Below are 19,372 nucleotides of genomic sequence, written 5' to 3' on the forward strand. Positions count from 1 at the left end.
CTTTTTAGCGGATCTTACAGGAATAGTTACTGAGCACACACAAGCAAAAATCTTTTACGTGTATATATATGTGTAAAATCGATCGAAGGCGCTTCCGTGTAATCTCGTCCTACCACGATATAATGAAACCTGATTCTGATGTCTTTTACACTTATTTAAATTCTTTTACCTTTATATTTTTGTAGTTGTTTATACTTTCATATTTATTTAAATTTTTTACATTTATTTGCGATCTTTTACATTTATAATATTCTTCTACATTTATTTTTATTCTTTTTCATTTCTTTACATTCTTTTACATTTATTTACGTTATTTTACATTTATTATATTCTACATTATTTTTATTCTTTTACATTAATTCACGTTCTTTTACATTTATTTTTATTCTTTCGCGTTTCTTTACATTCTTTTACATTTATTTACGTTATTTTACATTTACTTACGCCCTTTTACATTTCTTTGCATTCTTTTAAATTATTTACATTCATTCCGTTCTTTTACATTTGTTTATATTCTTTTACATTTATTCGCTTTCTTTTACATTTCTTTACATTTTACATTCATTTACATTCACGTTCTTTTACATTTATTTACATTCTTTTACATTTAAGACAGCCTAGGAATAATGATCTTATTTTCAGAGAGTTCCATCTAACGATTTTATCGAAATAATTTAAATGAAATGGGTATTTTTTATGTTACAGGTTATTACGATACTTTTTTACGTAAAAGAAAATATAAGAAAACTTGAGAAAATATGTTTTCCTTAAAAGAAATTGCAAGGAAAAACATTAGCACTTTATAACAGTTTTACAAGGAAAAACTTAAACGCTTTAAAACGCTTTGACCAGAAAAAAGGTGCCCACTGTTGCCAGAAAAACGTACAGACTTTAAAACGGTGTTACCAGAAAGAAAACGGGAAAAGCTTACAACTTTGAAACGGTGTTACCAGAAACAAAACCTACGCATTTTAAGCGGTGGTACCAGGGGAAACTTGCACACTTTGAAACGGTGTTACCAGGAAAAACTTACACACTTCAAAATGATGTTACCAGGGAAAAATTAACTTTGAAACGGTGTTACCAGAAAAAAACTTAAGCACTATAAAACGGTGTCACAGTGTTACCAGAAAAAAAACTTACTTTAGAAAGGTGTTACCAGGAAAAACTTACATTTTAAAAACAGAATTTCAAGAAATAACAGCAGAAGCACTTTAAACAGATCAGTGACAAGGATAAAATAAACACTCCCCCACCCAGATTTCCTTGTAAAGAAAAACTCCCTGAAAATACCCCAGTAAACAAACCCACCCCCTATCCCCTCCCCACAGGGGATTTTTCCCTGTAAAGAGAAACCCCCTGGAAATACCCCAGGAAACAAACACACCCCCTCCCCTCCCAGTTTTTCCCCTGTGAAGAAAAAACCTCTGAAAATACCCCAGTAGACAAACCCATCCCGTCCCCTCTCCTCCCCATTGGGGATTTTTCCCTGTAAAGAAAAACCCCTGTGTTGATAATGACACTCACACGATTTCAGACATGAAGTTTATCCAAGAGGCCTTTAGACCAAAGCCCTTTTATCCGGTGCCAGGGTAAGTATAACACTTATCTTGAGAAGCAACTGGCACTTGGCACTTAAATAGGGCGAGTCTTCAGGAGTTAAGACTCTGATAATAACTGCCATTAACATGTCGACTGGCACTTAATAGCAAAAAAAAAAAATGGACATTTCTCGGGGAGTCATCATTCCAGCGGTAGATCCTGAGGACGGTGGAGGAGGCGGGGAGGGAGGAGGAAGAAGAAGCCAAGGAGGGAGAGAGAGCGTTGTTGGAGGAGGTGGAGGAGGAGGAGGAGGTATGAGAGGGAGCGGAAGAGGAGGAGTAGGAGGAGGGGGAGGAGGAGGAGGAAGTCAAGGGCCAGGTGTAAACGTCGCCGATCGAAATCGGGGTAGCGGCGTTAGTAGCGCCGTCAGTATCATGGGTTGGAACGGCTTCAGCGAGATGGCCTGGAAGCGGCGACACGCTAACGACCCGGCCATGATGCGAGAGCTGCGGCGCTACCAGAAGCTCATGCTCTTGACGCTGCTGCCGGCGATCACCGGAAGCGGCGAGGGGGGCGGCGGCGCGAACCAACAACAGAACTTCCACCCGCAGGCGCACGCCTCCTACTACCAAAACTCGAACTCGGACAATGACTCCGAGGAGGAGAACTCCCCTAGGGAGCCCAGCTCCCCTGCAGACTCCACGAAGGAACCTGACGAAGACGAGAACGCCGACCATCTGCCTAGGCCGGAGCCTACGGACGCCATTGTGGGCGTGGCCCCGCAGCGGGACATCAGCAGCCCCGTGACGGAGAAGAGACCTGGCGGGGTTCCTTGGACTCGCGGGGGCAGCCACCCGAGTTCGAGCTCTTCTAACGAGGGCACCCACTTGCTGACGGTGTACAACCCTCTGAACGCGTCCCCGAAGAGGCGAGGAAGGAGAAAAAGCCGCGATGGCAAACCCAGGAGAAAAAGCCACGGGAGCAGGGACGCAGAAGTAGACTACAGAAGGGAGGTGGTGGAGGTGGGGAGCTTCGGAGAGTCACCTGGAGATGGGTCTAGCGCCAACCACAGCGCAGGAGGCGGGGAGGAGGAGGAGGAGGAGGGGAGGGGAGGGGAGTGGAGGAGACTTGGACCTCCTGACGCTGGCAGCGCTGTACCTCGAGAGCCGGCAGCGCATCTTCGGGAAGGAGTGGCATTACAGGCCGGAGAGCCAAGCTAATACCAGGTGAGGTTCTTATGGTTTTATCTCTTTATGTTTCGTTTTTCTTGGTTCGGTGAACTCTCGGGTATAATCTCTCTCTCTCTCTCTCTCTCTCTCTCTCTCTCTCTCTCTCTCTCTCTCTCTCTCTTAGACAATCCTTTCTCTTATAACTAGACTAGGATGTCTCTTTCTCTCCTCACGTCTTACCTAAGTAGTTTTCTCTCTCTTTCTCTCTCTCTCTCTCTCTCGTTTAGACAATCCTTTCTCTTATAACTAAGACTAGGCTGTCCTCTTTCTCTCCCTCACGTCTTACCTAAGTAGTTCTCTCTCTCTCTCTCTCTCTCTCTCTCTCTCTCTCTCTCTCTCTCTCTCTCTCTCTCTCTCTTTCTTGTTCAGGTTGACATTCTTTCTGTACTACATAGCAAACCACATTCTCTCTTTATATATATATATATATATATATATATATATATATATATATATATATATATATATATATATATATATATATATATAATATATATATATATATATATATATATATATATATATATATATATTTGTGTCATCATAAAGTAGGCCTATTATTCTCCCCATCGAAATTAATAATATATATATATTTTTAAATAATAATCGACAGCCCCCAGTTCCATTCTTTTCCTGTTAAAGGAAGATATCGAGAACTCCCAGTCTCCACATGCAAACAAACAAGAAATACTTGCACGCATCGGTGCAATGACCCCAAGACCCACGCAGCATGCTTCCAAGTCATCCGCTTTGGATTAAGGTCATCCAGGCATTTATTTATCTCGTCACGACTCACGAGGTTCACATTTCACGACTTGGGATGAGATGGGACACAGCAATAGATCATGAAAGAGAGAGAGAGAGAGAGAGAGAGAGAGAAGGAAGAGAGAGAGAGAGAAAGTAAGTTTGAGGTAATATCACCGTCCACCTCTTTCCAACCAGAATTGCACCAAGAATTTGACGAATGGCGGTACATTTCCAGGTTCCATTCCCGAGAGAGCAGGAGGTCTGTGATTCAGCTCTTTTAAATACCATCATGCATCTGTCAGCCTGATCTCTCAATTAAGAAAGCACCTTGCACTTAGACGACTGCGGTTGGTCACAACTGAAGTTGGGAATGACATAGGCTAGGTCTAGCCAAGGTCTGAGAGAATGCCCTCTAGACCTATGTCTAGCAACCTCAACCCAAAAGCCTATTCGAGAGCTGGAAGGTTACCATCGTCTAAAGTTACCCTTTCACAGGTGTAAATAAATAAATAAATAAATACAGGAAATAAAGAAAACAACGTAAGTCTTCTTTCTACAGCCAAGGAAAGATATCGATCCAGATGCGACTGCAGCGTCGCTTTATAAATCTTCAGTGGACGCCATTAAATCTGGAATTATCTTCGAGTTATCGATAATGATTGTGTGTGCTCTGACGGGGTTATGGAAGGAGATATATAATACAGGGCCTTCTCGGACAGAGAGAGAGAGAGAGAGAGAGAGAGAGAGAGAGAAGTGAGACTAGCATATTTTAAGCATGTATCTCTTCTGTCGAAGGAGTATCACATCTTAGATAACTATAAAACTATATATATATATATATATATATATATATATATATATATATATATATATATATATATATATATATATATATATCAAATCAACATTTTAGTGCCATATTTATCCTTTGAACTTTGAACAGGTGAGTTTAGGGATGAGTCATCGGTACGGTAAACTTCCCCAGCGCCTGCTGGTTCATTAATTTCCACAAAATGCTCATTACTGTTTCGATGGCTGTCCATTTTCAGCTCTCTCTCTCTCTCTCTCTCTCTCTCTCTCTCTCTCTCTCTCTCTCTCTCTCCCATATACACATCTTGGCATGCATATCAACTTGATATAAGACTATGGATCGAGTTGCAACTTCACTCCAGTCTCTCTCTCTCTCTCTCTCTCTGTTTATCTAACTGTGTAGCCACATATACACATATTGACACGCATTTCACTTGATATAGTACTATGGATCGAGTTGCAACTGCGCTCCAGTCTCTCTCTCTCTCTCTCTCTCTCTCTCTCTCTCTCTCTCTCTCTCTCTCTCTCTCTCTCTCTCTCTCTCTCTGTGTGTTTATCCATCTATGTAGGTACATACACACACACACATTCGCACGCATATCAACTTGATATAGTATAGGACTATGGATCGCTTTCAACTGCAGGTTTCATGTTATCATTCACGCTCGCACTCTCTCTGCTAGCGAATAGATTTCTCTCTAGATATATATTTTTTTTTTTGTACATTTTTATACGAAATGCATGAACACGGAGCGATAACTGTCACTGGGAACCCTACGACTTGTCATGAACTTTATACCTGAACGATATAGAACGGAAAGGTCAGTTGGTCTTCAGAGAGAGAGAGAGAGAGAAGAAGAAGAAGAAGAAAGAAAGAAAGAAGAAGAAAACATGTAGAGAGTAATGTTACATATATATATATATATATATATATATATATATATATATATATATATATATATATATATATATATGTATTATGTACTGTATGTATTTGTACATATAGGCCTATACATACACACATAAACTGTATATATATTTGAATGTTACATACATTTATACATATATGAATGCATGTATGTATGTATGTATGTATGCATGTTTGTAGCCTATATAAGTGCCAAGTAAACAAAAGCCTAATTCTGAACCGAAGTAGCCTATAGGCACCAACGAAAAAGAATGCACGCCGCCATTTTGGGTAACCGCTTAAGAAAGCTGAACTGAACAGCAACGCATTCTGGAACACGATCAATGTACGACGAATTTCCCCCGGACGCTCTCGCGCTTTCGAGCTGAAATATTAATAAGTCGCCCAATCGTCGGAGTGTAATATGAAATTCAGAAGATGGAACAGTCGCCGTGATTTCAAGGACGAATGTAAACTTTCTAGAGGGTCAATTGCGAACGTTGGTATTCAGGACAGAATGCAGTGATAAAGATTCTGACTTTATCTTTTTATTTTCTTACTGACCTAAAAATGGAAGGATGAAGGAAGGAATATGGAATTTAGGCCAAAGGTCAAGCAAGCACTGGACCTATAAGGTCATTCAGCTGTGAAACGGAAATTGACAGTAAAATGTCTGAAAGGTGTTAACAGGAGGTATTAACTATGAAACAACTTTAGGAGAGGGTTGAGGAAAGTGAGATGGAAGAAAGGGAATATGAACGGAGGTACAGTTAAAGGAAAGAAAGGGGTTACAACTAGAAGCCGAGGGGACGCTGCAAAGAACCTTAAGTAATGCCTACAGTGCACCGCGTGAGGTGCACGGACGGCGCTACCCACCCTACGGGATCCAAAAAATGAAGGCCGAATCTATAGACCAGTTAACACCCAGTGGTTTTGCACACGAATCTGGCAGATGACGTCAGGTTTTTTATAGTTCCGTAAAAGAAGCAACACAGAAATTCACTTGACCTAAAAAATTACCATTACAATTCATGTCCACACTAATCATAGGCCTACATGCTCAATTTACCTTTAGAATTCATTTCCACAATAGTCATAGGCCTACGTCATCCTGGAAGGTAGAACATTTGGAAAACCTGTAAGTTTGTAATGCAATGGATCATCAGATTTACGCCAAAGGCTAAGCGTTGGGACCCATGAGATCATTTAGCGCTGAAAATAATGTTGAATCATTTGTTAGGAGAGGGTTGAGGAAAGTAAGATGGAAGGAAGAGAATATGGAAGGAGGTACAGTAAAAGGAACGAAAGGGGCTGCAACTAGGAACCAGAGGGACGCCGCAAAGAAGCAACGGAGGAGTCATAATACAAGACTCCATATAAATAACTAAGAATGTTATTTCCGTTCGACTCTAAAATGTTCATTATACTTAATAATTAATAACTCATTGTTTCGGTTAATAAAGATACAAATAAACATTAAAAGGCATCATATATATATATATATATATATATATATATATATATATATATATATATATATATTGTTAATTCAGCTCTGATTATTTCAGCTACTAATCAAACAATACGCGAAGATTTCACAAAAAATAAAATATATAATCAATCGCAATCATCTAGTATAGTGAAGTCTAGCCTCGAAAATGCTCCGTTTTCTATGAAGTCTCAACTCTCAAGGAGGAGCCTTCGAATTCCAAGATTACCGTTTTTTCTTCTTCTTCTTCTTCTTCTTTATAGTAACCTTGCACCGGAATGATCTATATAGATTGTAGGAAGAGAGGCATGAATAAGTTACAGAATTGAACGAACACACCTCTCTCTCTCTCTTTCTGTCTCCCTCTCTCTCTCTCTCTATTTTTCTTTAGAAAGCTGCAAAAGTTCGGTAACTGACTCTTGGCATTCTGACAACAATGACAGTTCGTTACGCTCGATTGATTGATTGACTGGCTGATTTCCGTAACGTGGCGTCGGTAACAGTTAATGCAATCGACGATTATACATTGCAAAGTGATATATTTCCAGCGTGAGTGTTTAATTTACGCATTTTATGATAACCATATCTGTCAAAAGCAGATTAACTGTAAAAACTTAAGGAGTTTGTCAAATTGTCTCATTTATTTTCTTGGCAATTATTTTTGTCTCATGCGATAATTGTCCTTTTATATATATATATATATATATATATATATATATATATATATATATATATATATATATATATATATATATATATATAATTTTGTTTTTAATGGAAATTATACTCGAAAACGATAAAATCATCTTAAATATCACTGTGACATTTCTGATACACCCTTTTGCCACCCAGTCGGGAGCCACTGTTTAAGGGTAGCATTCGACGCTTAAGAGTAGATTGAGAAGTTCCGTTTTCTGTCGACTTTTGACAATGAAATATAATGATGTAAGACGAATATCTTTCCTGTTTTTCTAATAAGTGGCCCCTTTGGGATTGTATATGAATAGGGTTCATCCTCTGAATAATAATAATAATAATAATAATAATAATAATAATAATAATAATAATAATAATAATAATAATAATAATAATAATCAAATTTTTAGCAGGGAAATTCCTTGCTTTCTAATCAGCCAGGTCTAGCAACTTTCACGTAAATATTTTTAAAAATTCCGAGGAAATAGAATTCCAAAGAGAAAAATGTTTACGCAGATCGGGAACTTTAAACAAAAGCTCAAACAAGTTCCACGCTAAGAACAGAATACAGAATTTAGACCAAAGGCCAGGAGCTGGGACCTATAAGGTCACTCAGCGCTGAAATGGAAATTGACGGTAAAAAGGTTTGAAAGGTGTAACAGGAGGAAAACCTTTCTGCAATTGCAGTATGAATCAGCTGTTAGGAGAGGGTTGAGGAAAGTAAGACGAAACAAAGAGAATACGAACTGAAGTACAGTAAAAGGAATCAAAAGGGTTGCAGCGTTAAAATTCACAAAGAAGCAATATCTGGAGACCTGAGTCAGGAGGTCTCTTTGTTAGCTAACATCACAGGCAGTAAGAACTGCTGTATCGTTTCCATAACTGGCAGAAGTAACTGCGTACTTGCATACACAGAGAGAGCTGCACTCATAAATATTTGATTACGAGTCAACAAACGACTTCTCCTTCCACTTCAATCAATCAGAGACCCCGCGCGCCGGTAGTAACCGCTTCCTCATTCAAGAAAGCGGCGCCATTCGTCAGAAGGAGTTCTGAACGATTCGTGTGACAAAGCATACCTTTCCGTTCATTATTCTAACGACCGCCGTGCGTCAATCTGTAATAACGCGGCCTTAGGGACAGCCTGAATTACCTCCTGTTACTCCAGAAATGCCTGTGTTTGTAGAACGTCTCTTTTGTGATGTTCTGTTATTAGTCTCATTTTCTTGGTTCTGGCCGTATCACGCGCCGGAGCAGATTAACTCGTTGCCTTGGGAAACATTCGTCTGTATTTTTGCAGCGTGTTTCAGCCTCTTCCAGTCGTTTTCTGGTGTTTTGCCGAATCACATCTTCTGTCTCGAGATATATTCATCCATTTTTGTACAATGTATCAGGCTTGCTTTGTTTATCAAGCCATTTCAGTTGGTTTCTTCGACACTGGTACTAGTTGGGGCACGCCTCGGTACTAGCCTAATCACGCAATTGCACTGGCTGAGTCAGCTAGACTCATCCATATTCGTGGAATGTCTCAATCGTGATGTTTTTCTCCGTCTCCTTTATTCTATCCTTCTACCATTTTTTTTCAACACCAGGCTTCTTATTATAAGTCTAGAATGTGATAAATCGTGATATTTTTCCTCCAGTTCCTTGTAGTCTTATCTTTATGATTTGGCGTTAATGTTTTCTTACAGAGTTCAAAGCTAACGAATTTGGGTGCAAGTTCGTATTATTAAACATTGTTTTTTTTTTCAGAAAAACCACATAGTATTTTGATTTCTCGTGTTTTCTTAGAGCCGTCTTCCATCCCCGTAACTTAATCCAGGGTCCTTTTCCATAGCTGTTTCTGGTTTTCTGTAAGAGGACACTATCGTGCCGGCTTTGTCTGTCCGTCCGCACTTTATTCTATCCGCCCTCGGATCTTAAAAACTACTGAGGCTGGAGGGCTGCAAATTGGCATGTTGATCATCCACCCTCCAATCAGCAAGCATACCAAATTCCAGCCCTCTAGCCTCAGTAGTTTTCATTTTATTTAAGGTTAAAGTTAGCCATAATCATGCGTCTGGCAACGATACAGACCAGACCACCACCGGGCCGTGGTTAAAGTTTCATGCGCCGCGGCTCATACAGCATTATACTGAGACCACCGAAAGATAAATCCATTTTCAGTGGCCTTGATTATACGCTTTACAGAAAATTCGATGGCGCCGAGGAAACTTGTTTTTATCATTTCTAAGAGAGTCACCCTTCTTGAAATCGTACACGAATGATGAACTGTAAGAAATTTAATGATATTCGTCTCTCCATTTCGGGTTTCTGTTCTTAACTCATCATCAACTGCAAATATTTTATCGTATTGGCGTTATGCCGCGTGGAATAAAAATAATAATAAAAATAACGCATTCAGTCAAAGCATATGCCACATAAAAATAATGTTTGTCAAAACTCGTCAATTTGTACAATTAATAAAGGTTACAGTCCGCAAAATATAGTAGCGTTTTAAAGCATAATAAAAAGTACAAAATTAGCACTGAGATATTTCTGTAAAACAATAGATAATTCGACAAGTATTCATGAAAGCATTTGGACATATTATACATATACTTACACAGATACGTGAATAAATACATACACATATATGTATGTATATATATACATATTCATATATACACTTGTACATACAAAAGCACACGAAAAAAAGAGAATAAACAAAAAATAATCTCATTCAGCAACATGACACGAACGCAAAAATAATGAAAAAAAAATTTACACTGGACCCACAAAAATAATGTAAAAAAAATTTCCACTGGACCCATCTGAGAAAGGTTGGGATACCATCATCGTCTAACTGTCCGAACTTGGCTCTGTCAGTTTCATGAGACTAAACACAATTGTCTTTATAAGCTCATGTGGAGGTTTCAATCCTCTGCACCGAATGGAAACTTTCTTTTTTTCTATTTGTATATATTGATCACCACAGAAATCAATACAGAATATATACGATTTAGTAATAATAATAATAATAATAATAATAATAATAATAATAATAATAATAATAATATATTTTATTTATATTTACACCGACACCATTTTGAATTTCTTCACAATTTTAGTGAGTCATGCTAATAATAATAATAATAATAATAATAATAATATTAAGTATTAGACGGTTTTATAATAATAATAATAATAATAATAATAATAATAATAATAATAATAATAATAATAATAATAATAATAATAATAATAATTATTATTATTATTATTATTATTATTATTATTATTATTATTATTATATCTGGATTACGTTATATCCAGTTACCTATATAATAATAATAATAATAATAATAATAATAATAATAATAATAATAATAATAATAATAATACGTGGAGGGTTACTGGGACTCTTCTCTCAGTGGTGTTGATCAGAGCCTCAGTATGCAGAAATATTTTTTACCCTTACGCAAATAACAACAATAATAATTACTGGGTCTATTAGGACCGATTCACCGTTCTCTCGACACGAATCGACGACAGTGCGCCTCGAGCGAAACTAGATTATTCATCAGAGAAAAAGAAAAAAAAAAGTCATTCAGGCGCGCGCGGTGAACTACTCTGATCGATCCAATTTCTCACCCAAAACATGATAAAAAAATAATTCCTTCAGTAGAACCTGACGGGGGTGAGTGAGTGAGTGAGTGAGTGGTGACTGTTGCGTCAAGAGGCGGCTTTCTCTCTCTCTCTCTCTCTCCAGTACTCGCCTCCCCCTCCAGGAATGTACAGGGCCTCTCTGAGGGAGCTCAGCTTAAGCGGCAGGTCGAAGAGGAACAGCAGCAGCCTGCTGCTGTCGGCGGCGGCGGCGTGCGAACGGCCGCCTTCCTCGTCGCTGCTGAGACCCGGCTCCCAACATGGAAGGATCGCCACGGTTTACATCAACACTGTGTGAGTCTGTTTGGGGTTCGTTTCAGGGTGCGTTAGGCTGAGTTTGGGATTCGTTTCGGGGTGTTAGGCTGAGTTTGGGATTCGTTTCAGGGCGTTTTGAGATTAGTTTCAGGGCGTTTCAGTGTTTGTTTGGCTGAGTCTAGGTTCGTTTCAGGGTGTTAGGCTGAGTTTGGGATTAGTTTCAGGGTGTTAGGCTGAGTTTGGGGTTAGTTTCAGGGCGTTTCAGGGTGTTTGGCTGAGTTTGGGATCCGTTTCAGGGTGTTAGGCTGAGTTTGGGATTAGTTTCAGGGTGTTAGGCTGAGTTTGGGGTTAGTTTCAGGGCGTTTCAGGGTGTCTGGCTGAGTCTGGGATTCGTTTCAGGGTGTTAGGCTGAGTTTGGGATTAGTTTCAGGGTGTTCGGCTGAGTTTGGAAATAGTTTCAGGGTGAGTTAGGCTGTGTTTCGGTGCAAGGCTTCTGTGAGTTTGGGATTAGTTTCAGGGTGCTTTAGACTGAGTTTCGGTTTAGGCTTTGGGTTCATCTTGTTGAGTTTGGGATTAGTTTCAGGGTGAGTCATTCATCTTATTTTCAGGGTGAGTTAGGCTGAGTTTTAGTGTAAGGCTTGGCAATCATATCTGTGAGTTTGACGTTTGAGATTAAGCCAACCTTGTGCTGGCACGGGCTCTTGCTCCTAGGGCAACCCGTAACTGCGCTGACCAGTGAAAAGAAACGGGTGCTTTTCTGGCGGATACGGGTGTGAGTTTGGGATCACTTTCTGGGTGAATTAGGCTGAGCTACGGAGCAGGCTTTTCATTCATCACTGTGAGTCTGGGATTATTTTCCGGGTGAGTTAGGCTGAGTTTCTTCTGTGTGAGTTTGGGATTAGCTTCAACGTTTGTTTAACTTTGGTTTATACGAGTTCAGAATTCGTTCCTGCCAAAATCTGGGATTAGCTTTTGTCAATTCAGTGTACAGTACAGTGTGATTTGAATTGGACTCAGTGTTAGCCTAGATTCGTTTCAGTGTGAATGTAGGACTAAGTTCAGGGTGAACAGGTGGTTTGTCGCATTCAACGCAGTTTGAATTTTAGAATAGTTTCAGAGTGAGCTTGGGACTCATTCCCACCATCATGAAATGAACTCGAGAATCGTGTCACAACGCGTTTGGGAATAATTTTCCTGTGAACTTGGAATATACTTCAGCAAAATGGAATTCATTTTGCTCTGCCCATTAACACTGAATTTTGTTACCATCTGCAAAGCGTGAATTTCGAATTTCAAAGGGATTTTGGAATTCACTGAAGTGTGAAGTGGGAACACAATGAGTCTGGGAATTGGTAATGGCTACAGTGTGAGTCTGGGAATTGCTACGGGAACTGCTACTCGAGACAAAGTGAGTCTGGGAATTGCTAATGGCAACAGTGTGAGTTTAGGAATTGCTACTGGCAAGTGTGAATCTGGGAATTGCTACTGGCAACAGTGAGTCTAGGAACTGCTACTGGCAACAGTGCGAGTCTAGGAAACAATGTGAGTCTCGGATATGTTTCAGTATGAGTCCAGGATTCTTTTTAGCCAAATCCTTGTGAATTAATAACTTGATTAATTGTGAAACTGGAATTCGTTTCGGAGAGTAATTCTGAGATTCACTTCAGTGTGACCTTGGGATTTTATCCAGTATGAAACTGAAACTCGCTCCCGTCAGCGTAGTGTGAGTTTGGGATTTCGCTTACACTAGCACAGTGTGAATTGGGAAGAGAGTTCGGTTTAAATTTAGCTTTTTCTTCAGTGTGATTTTATACGAGTTTCAGTGTGATTCTGAGAATCGTTTCAGTGTGAGGTTGGAATTTTGTAGTTATTGAGGTCTCGCATATATTAATTCAGATTTGGAGAGGCGAATATTGAAACAATGGACTAGTGGTTTCCTGAAAATATGGGTTTTCAGTTCACAGTAAATTCAACTCTACTTTATTATGGTTGATTTTACTTAAAAGTAATTCAGCTAAGAATTTTGCAAGATGATTATCTCAATTTTATAAATACACAATATATATATACACATATTATTAGGAAACCACTGGTCTATTGTTTCAATATTCCTACTCTCCAAATCTAAACTAATATATGCAAGACCTCAATAACTACAATTCCAACCTCACACTGAAACGATTTCAGAATCATTGAAACTCATATAAAATCACATATATATAAATATATATATATATATATATATATATATATATATATATATATATATATATATATATATATATATATATTTACACAGCATAACACGAGCCATATCTTTGCTCAAAGCCACCTTGCCGAACAATCCACAATAAGACAATACAGTAATAACCATCACGAAATCTTCTAATCGATGCCTATTCGCTTCTTAACTCACGCTCAATCGATTCTCCTGCCCTGGCAAGCCTTTAATCGACACTGGAGAAAAAGAAAATAGAAAAAAAAGAAAGAAAGAGATCACTTAGAAGAGTGAACTTTAACGGTAAGTCGATACCCGTGTATATTTCACACGTCCGCTGATCGCCTGCCCAGTCTCCCGCAAGGGGAGGGTGATGGACCTCGGGAATTGTTCACTTTTTCATCTCATGAACTTTTGATGCATGTATCTACGTCGTCACTTTCTCTCTCTCTCTCTCTCTCTCTCTCTCTCTCTCTCTCTCTCTCTCTCTCTGTGAATTATATTTACCACTATAGTGACTTTGTGTATGATATACCGTATATCCAGGCACAGATTTAGATTGGATTATATAAAATTTAAGCCACAGGCCAAGCGCTGGGACCTACGAGATCATTCGGCGCTGAAAGGGAAATTGAGAGGAAAGGAGGTTTGAAAGGTGTAACAGGAGGAAAATCTCGCAGTTCCACTAAGAAACTACTGTTAGGAGAGGGTGGATAGCAAGATGGCCGATAGAGAATATGAACGGAGGTACAGTAAAAGGAATGAAAGGGGTTGCAGTTAGGGGAATAAGAAAGGGACGCCGCAAAGAACCTTAAGAAATGCCTACAGTGCACCGCTTAAGGTGCACTGACGGCAACCCAATGCCCTATGACCACACTACACCAAACATACAGAGAGAGAGAGAGAGAGAGAGAGAGAGAGAGAGAGAGAGAGAGAGAGAGAGAGAGAGAGAGAGAGAGGGGGGATTGCCCTCGATTCCCTGACATTCTTGTGCAGGATAAACACTAAAAGCATTTGAATAATAATGGTGCAAACGAAATAAAAAAAAAAGCTTTCACTTAACGCCAGAATTCGAACTTAGTAGGTCAGGAATGGCAGACACAATTCTTTCCAATCAAGAAATAGGTTTCCTTCTCTGCGTACTACTTTTGTAGCCAATCTTGTACCCACTACACAAAAAGGGACTTGACACTATAAACTTAACAACTTATATCCAGTAAAATCCGGTAGAATCTAATAATATAAATCCCAACCGGTTTCACTGTTGTGTATTTATGAGTGGCAGTTTCAGTTGCATGACGCAGAGTCCTCACTTTGAGTTGCAACTGGGAGGCAGCGTGACATACGAGGTTCAAGGCGTGGTTATGAGCTTTTGAAAATCAATGGAATGCGAGAGACTTTGTGCAAATACGTACGTGGGCCTTGCATGTGCAGGCATAGACGGAAATGAGGCAAGAAACTTCTTGCTTGTTATTTCCTAATTGTGGATGGGCTGCGTTTCCTCAGCATTTAGAAATCGAACTGGTATTATAAAACAAAGTTAAAACGGCTCTTGCGGGCAGCTGTTTATCTATCTATCTACACACACACATATATATATATATATATATATATATATATATATATATATATATATATATATATATATATATATATATATATATATATATATTATATATATATATATGGCCATTGTAAAACCTTCAAACCTCCAAACAGATACCTTTCAGCATGTATTCCTACCCCTAGAGGTTGCGACGCCAATTTTACCAGCCATAAATAAATCAATCAATCTTCCATTTCTCCCAGAACCGAAAGACTGATTCCAGACTGTAATCTTCCATTTCTTCCAGCGCCAAAAGACTGGTTCCAGACCGTAATCTTCCATTTCTTCCAGAACCGAAAGACTGATTCCAGACCGTAATCTTCCATTTCTTCCAGAACCGAAAGACCGATTCCAGACCGCCATTCATCGACGCCTTAAATAACTGAACTTTCATCTTCCAGGCCGACGGGGCAGCTGGGATCGACTGGAATTTCCAGACCTCGTCGACTCACGCCACTCTCCCCAAACACGAAGGCTCCCATTGCCAAGGACAATAACCCCAGGAGTTATTCGGGGGTCATACCGGCCCCTGCGGGACTCCACCTGTCGGTGAATTACACCCACAACCTCGACCTCGGTATGTTGGTGTCCCTTGAGTTGATGTGAGGGTGGGGTGATTAATGCAGATTGTACAGCAATGGATTTTCACCTCCAGAGTGATTTATCTATTCCATTCATGTACAGTATATGAGCAAGAAGTATAAATACACAACACTTTTGCCCCATCAAATGCTGTCACTGAATAATCGTACATTCGCAGATGAGTCGTCGTACATAGCCGAGCGCGCGAGGGCCCTGAAGCCTAGGCTGAGGCGCCTGAACTCCCTGGACGACATGCTGGCGACAACGAGCCCCCTGGGCAGCCCCCAGCACTCCATCTACAGGGCGACGTCTGCCCCGGATCTGTCGCAGAGCGCACAGGCCAGGCATTTTCATAGTCTTCTAGGGGTGAGTGTGATAATAATAATAATAATAATAATAATAATAATAATAATAATAATAATAATAATAATAATAATAATAATAATAATAATAATAATAAACATATATAGAGAGAGAGATGGATATCCTTCTGTTTTCTTTCACTCATAAATTTGTATATATATATATATATATATATATATATATATATATATATATATATATATATATATATATATATACAATATATAATATTTATAAACATATATATATAATTATATACAATATATATATACATATATAAATATGTACACACACAGTCACATTATACATACACACACAAAACAAAAATGTGAGCAGCAAGAGCCAAAGAAACCACGTGGACAGGAACAAACAATTCCAGTGGCTCATTCATCCACTACTCTGCCCTGAGAACTGGAGCAATCCTCCCCACCTCACCCTTCACATACAAGTCAAGTCTCTTGTAATGAACTTTTCAACACAACCGATGAATTGCGTCAATTCGAGTTGGTATTTGAAGGTCACAGCGTCAGAGATAAAAGGTCAGCTCGAGCGAGCTGGTAGGTTTGAATGTCAAAGTTTCGGTGGTACCTCGTCGGCCTGCCTGATGTTGTTCAGACATCATCAGCATTCAGTCGAATCTTTCCTTTGATTTTTAAGGTTTGCTTTTTGTCTGAGAAACAAAATCCGTTGATAAAACAACAGAGAAACACTTGACAAACAACTTAGTATAGAATGTGAGATGAAATTTTCACAAAAATGAAAATTATTTATTATTACTTACATAAACATGGGTGTGATCCTTATAAATGAAAATTATTTATTACTTACATAAACACAGCTGTGATTCTATATAATATATATCATATATAATATATATTGCATTGCATAAGAGCAACTTCATGAATGACTTTGCCCACATTCATGTAAAAACAAATATGAAGGATTTGCTGGACACTAACAGAACCGTTGGCATTCTAGGATAAACGAAAAAATCCTTTAGGATCAAATGCCAGACTCCCTGCTCATAGTCTCTAACTGTATGATGTCTGAGGTTTGTCAGTGACTCGATAGTTTTTACTTGATATCTGTAAAGGCTTTTTATTTTGGATGGGGTAGGATAGACCTGGGAGGGGGAGAGATATTCCACTGGATGTTTGTTAACTACAGGTAGCGTCATTTTGCGGGATAGCAAGTCCTAGGTTTCCCGATACACCTTGCTTTTTGCCAGCAACTTTATCCCTCCTCCTTCCCAACTCGCCTGTTACCACCTACTCATTCATTGATGGTCTTTGATAGTTGTCGAGGACCTTCACCAGATGGCGCATCATGGTCCATCAGTCACCAGGAGGATGGCCACTGCGAGGCAAATGCAGGTGGAAACAGGTCGGCGACCACAGCCGACCTGTTTCAACTAGTCGGCCATCTGTCGCAAATTGGCTGGCCACAGGTGGTCAACCAGTAGGTGATCATCCACCAAATGCTGACTTGTAGCATACCAGTCGCCCACTGATGGCAGATCATTTATCAACCACCAACAACCTCTTTGTGACCTAATCGGTCATAAGGGGTTTGCGGCCTTCGACAACCCCTTGTAGGATCAACAGAAACCTCCAATGACCTTTTTGCGACCTGTGGTCACAAGTGGTTGGGAGCTGGTCAGAAGCCCAGTGTAACTGGAGCTTAAGAAAGGCAATATAACTACAACAACTCGGATACAATTTAGAACATCTTGAGGCTGGGGTCTTCATGTAATGAAGAAAAAGTAACCAGTACACATTTCTGATACTGTGCTAAAGAAACCTAACATATCTAAGATTTAATTCTGGTAAGATCTGAATTATTATCATTATTATTATTATTATAGTATCTATAACTGGGAAACATTCCTAGTACAACTTTATCAATCTTAGGTCTAGTACCTTTACCTAAAAAAGAAAGTAAACGTAACTGAGAAACCTGACGTAATTCTGATGATCTCTTCACTTTACAGAGCGATTCCAAGGCATCCCTGGACAGCATCTCCCCTCCGCCTGTGACACCTGCCAGGGCCAACACTCCCACTGGGGCCAGACATTCTGCTGTTCTGGCTAAGCCCCAGATTGTCGGCGGTTCCCTGGCCACAAATTCGGCGGTGAAACGCACCTCGTCGAGATCTCTGTCTTCTTCCAGGGGAGCCAATTTCAAAGGAACCAATGAAACGAAAAAGACCAGAGCCATGTCCGAGGGCTCTCGCAACGCGCTTCTCCAGCCTCCTCCCTGGGGGGTTTTGCCCCCGGATTACAAAGATCTGGATATCCCCTACGGCGCCTCCTCCCTCTGCTATAGGGGACCTCCACAGGAAAAATGGCAAGATTCACCTAGAGCCTCTGGCGATACGGAAAACGACCTGCTGAAGGATTTGACTGAACTGTGGACAACAGTCATGATTAACTGCATAATTTTTACCCTCCTTTGTTCCGTGCTCTTCCTTCAATCAGTAATTATCCTTCTTTCCTTTCCTCCTACTCCTCAGGTTCTTCCTTGCCATTTTCCTCTCCTCATCCTATCTCCATTCTGCATAAGCTTTTTCTACACGAGTTTTCTAGGCCATCATGAAGTGGTTACCACGCTGACAGGAACTAAAGGTAGAATGTAAATATCACAGAGATTTCAGACTGAATGAGAGAAATCGACAAATGAAATAGTACGAGGACAAGTGACATTTTGTGATACCTTGACTTCCTTTCCTGTTTAATAAAACAATAAAAAGAAAAGAAAAGAAAAATGTTGATTACCTAACTGAAAATGGAACTAGGACATCTGGAGAGGTTGGGCATACCTACATCAGTTGTTGGTGTATGGTCTCTAGGACCACATAGGCTATGCTCAGAATCTGTGTGGAAAAAGGACTACCTTTCCCAGTCAGTCTGCTCTGAAAATAGTGGGTCTGTTGTGTGTGAGCAAGGATGAACGGCACCCATGCCACAGTCTACAGGCGCAGGTTTGGAGTCTGTACTGAAATTCTCATTTGTCTTCTGTGAAGATACAATACATGGTCATAACATTTCAGTCTTTAACATTATATATTTATGTATGTGTATGTACCAAACTTTCTGAGCTAATAAATGTATTCGTGGTTGCAAAAAGTGTATGAGTGTATTTTATGGTACACAGGTTTACTATATTTGCCTTCCCAGAAAAAGGCTCATCAGGGAAGACCATCATACTGTAGTCATTCTGGAATATTTTACATGAGTAAAAAGACACGTATTTCAGCCTTATAGAGCAAGGCCCTGGTTAAAAT

The 19,372-nt window shown here is 39.6% G+C and overlaps 1 pseudogene; it reads left to right on the forward strand.

The window, feature by feature from the left end:
• The first annotated feature begins 1,579 nt into the window (after positions 1 to 1,579).
• Positions 1,580 to 18,631, forward strand: LOC136854937 (uncharacterized; annotated as a pseudogene).
• Positions 18,632 to 19,372: the final 741 nt, after the last annotated feature.

The sequence above is a fragment of the Macrobrachium rosenbergii genome, chromosome 30 (assembly GCF_040412425.1).
Source record: "Macrobrachium rosenbergii isolate ZJJX-2024 chromosome 30, ASM4041242v1, whole genome shotgun sequence".
Lineage (NCBI taxonomy): Eukaryota > Metazoa > Arthropoda > Malacostraca > Decapoda > Palaemonidae > Macrobrachium > Macrobrachium rosenbergii.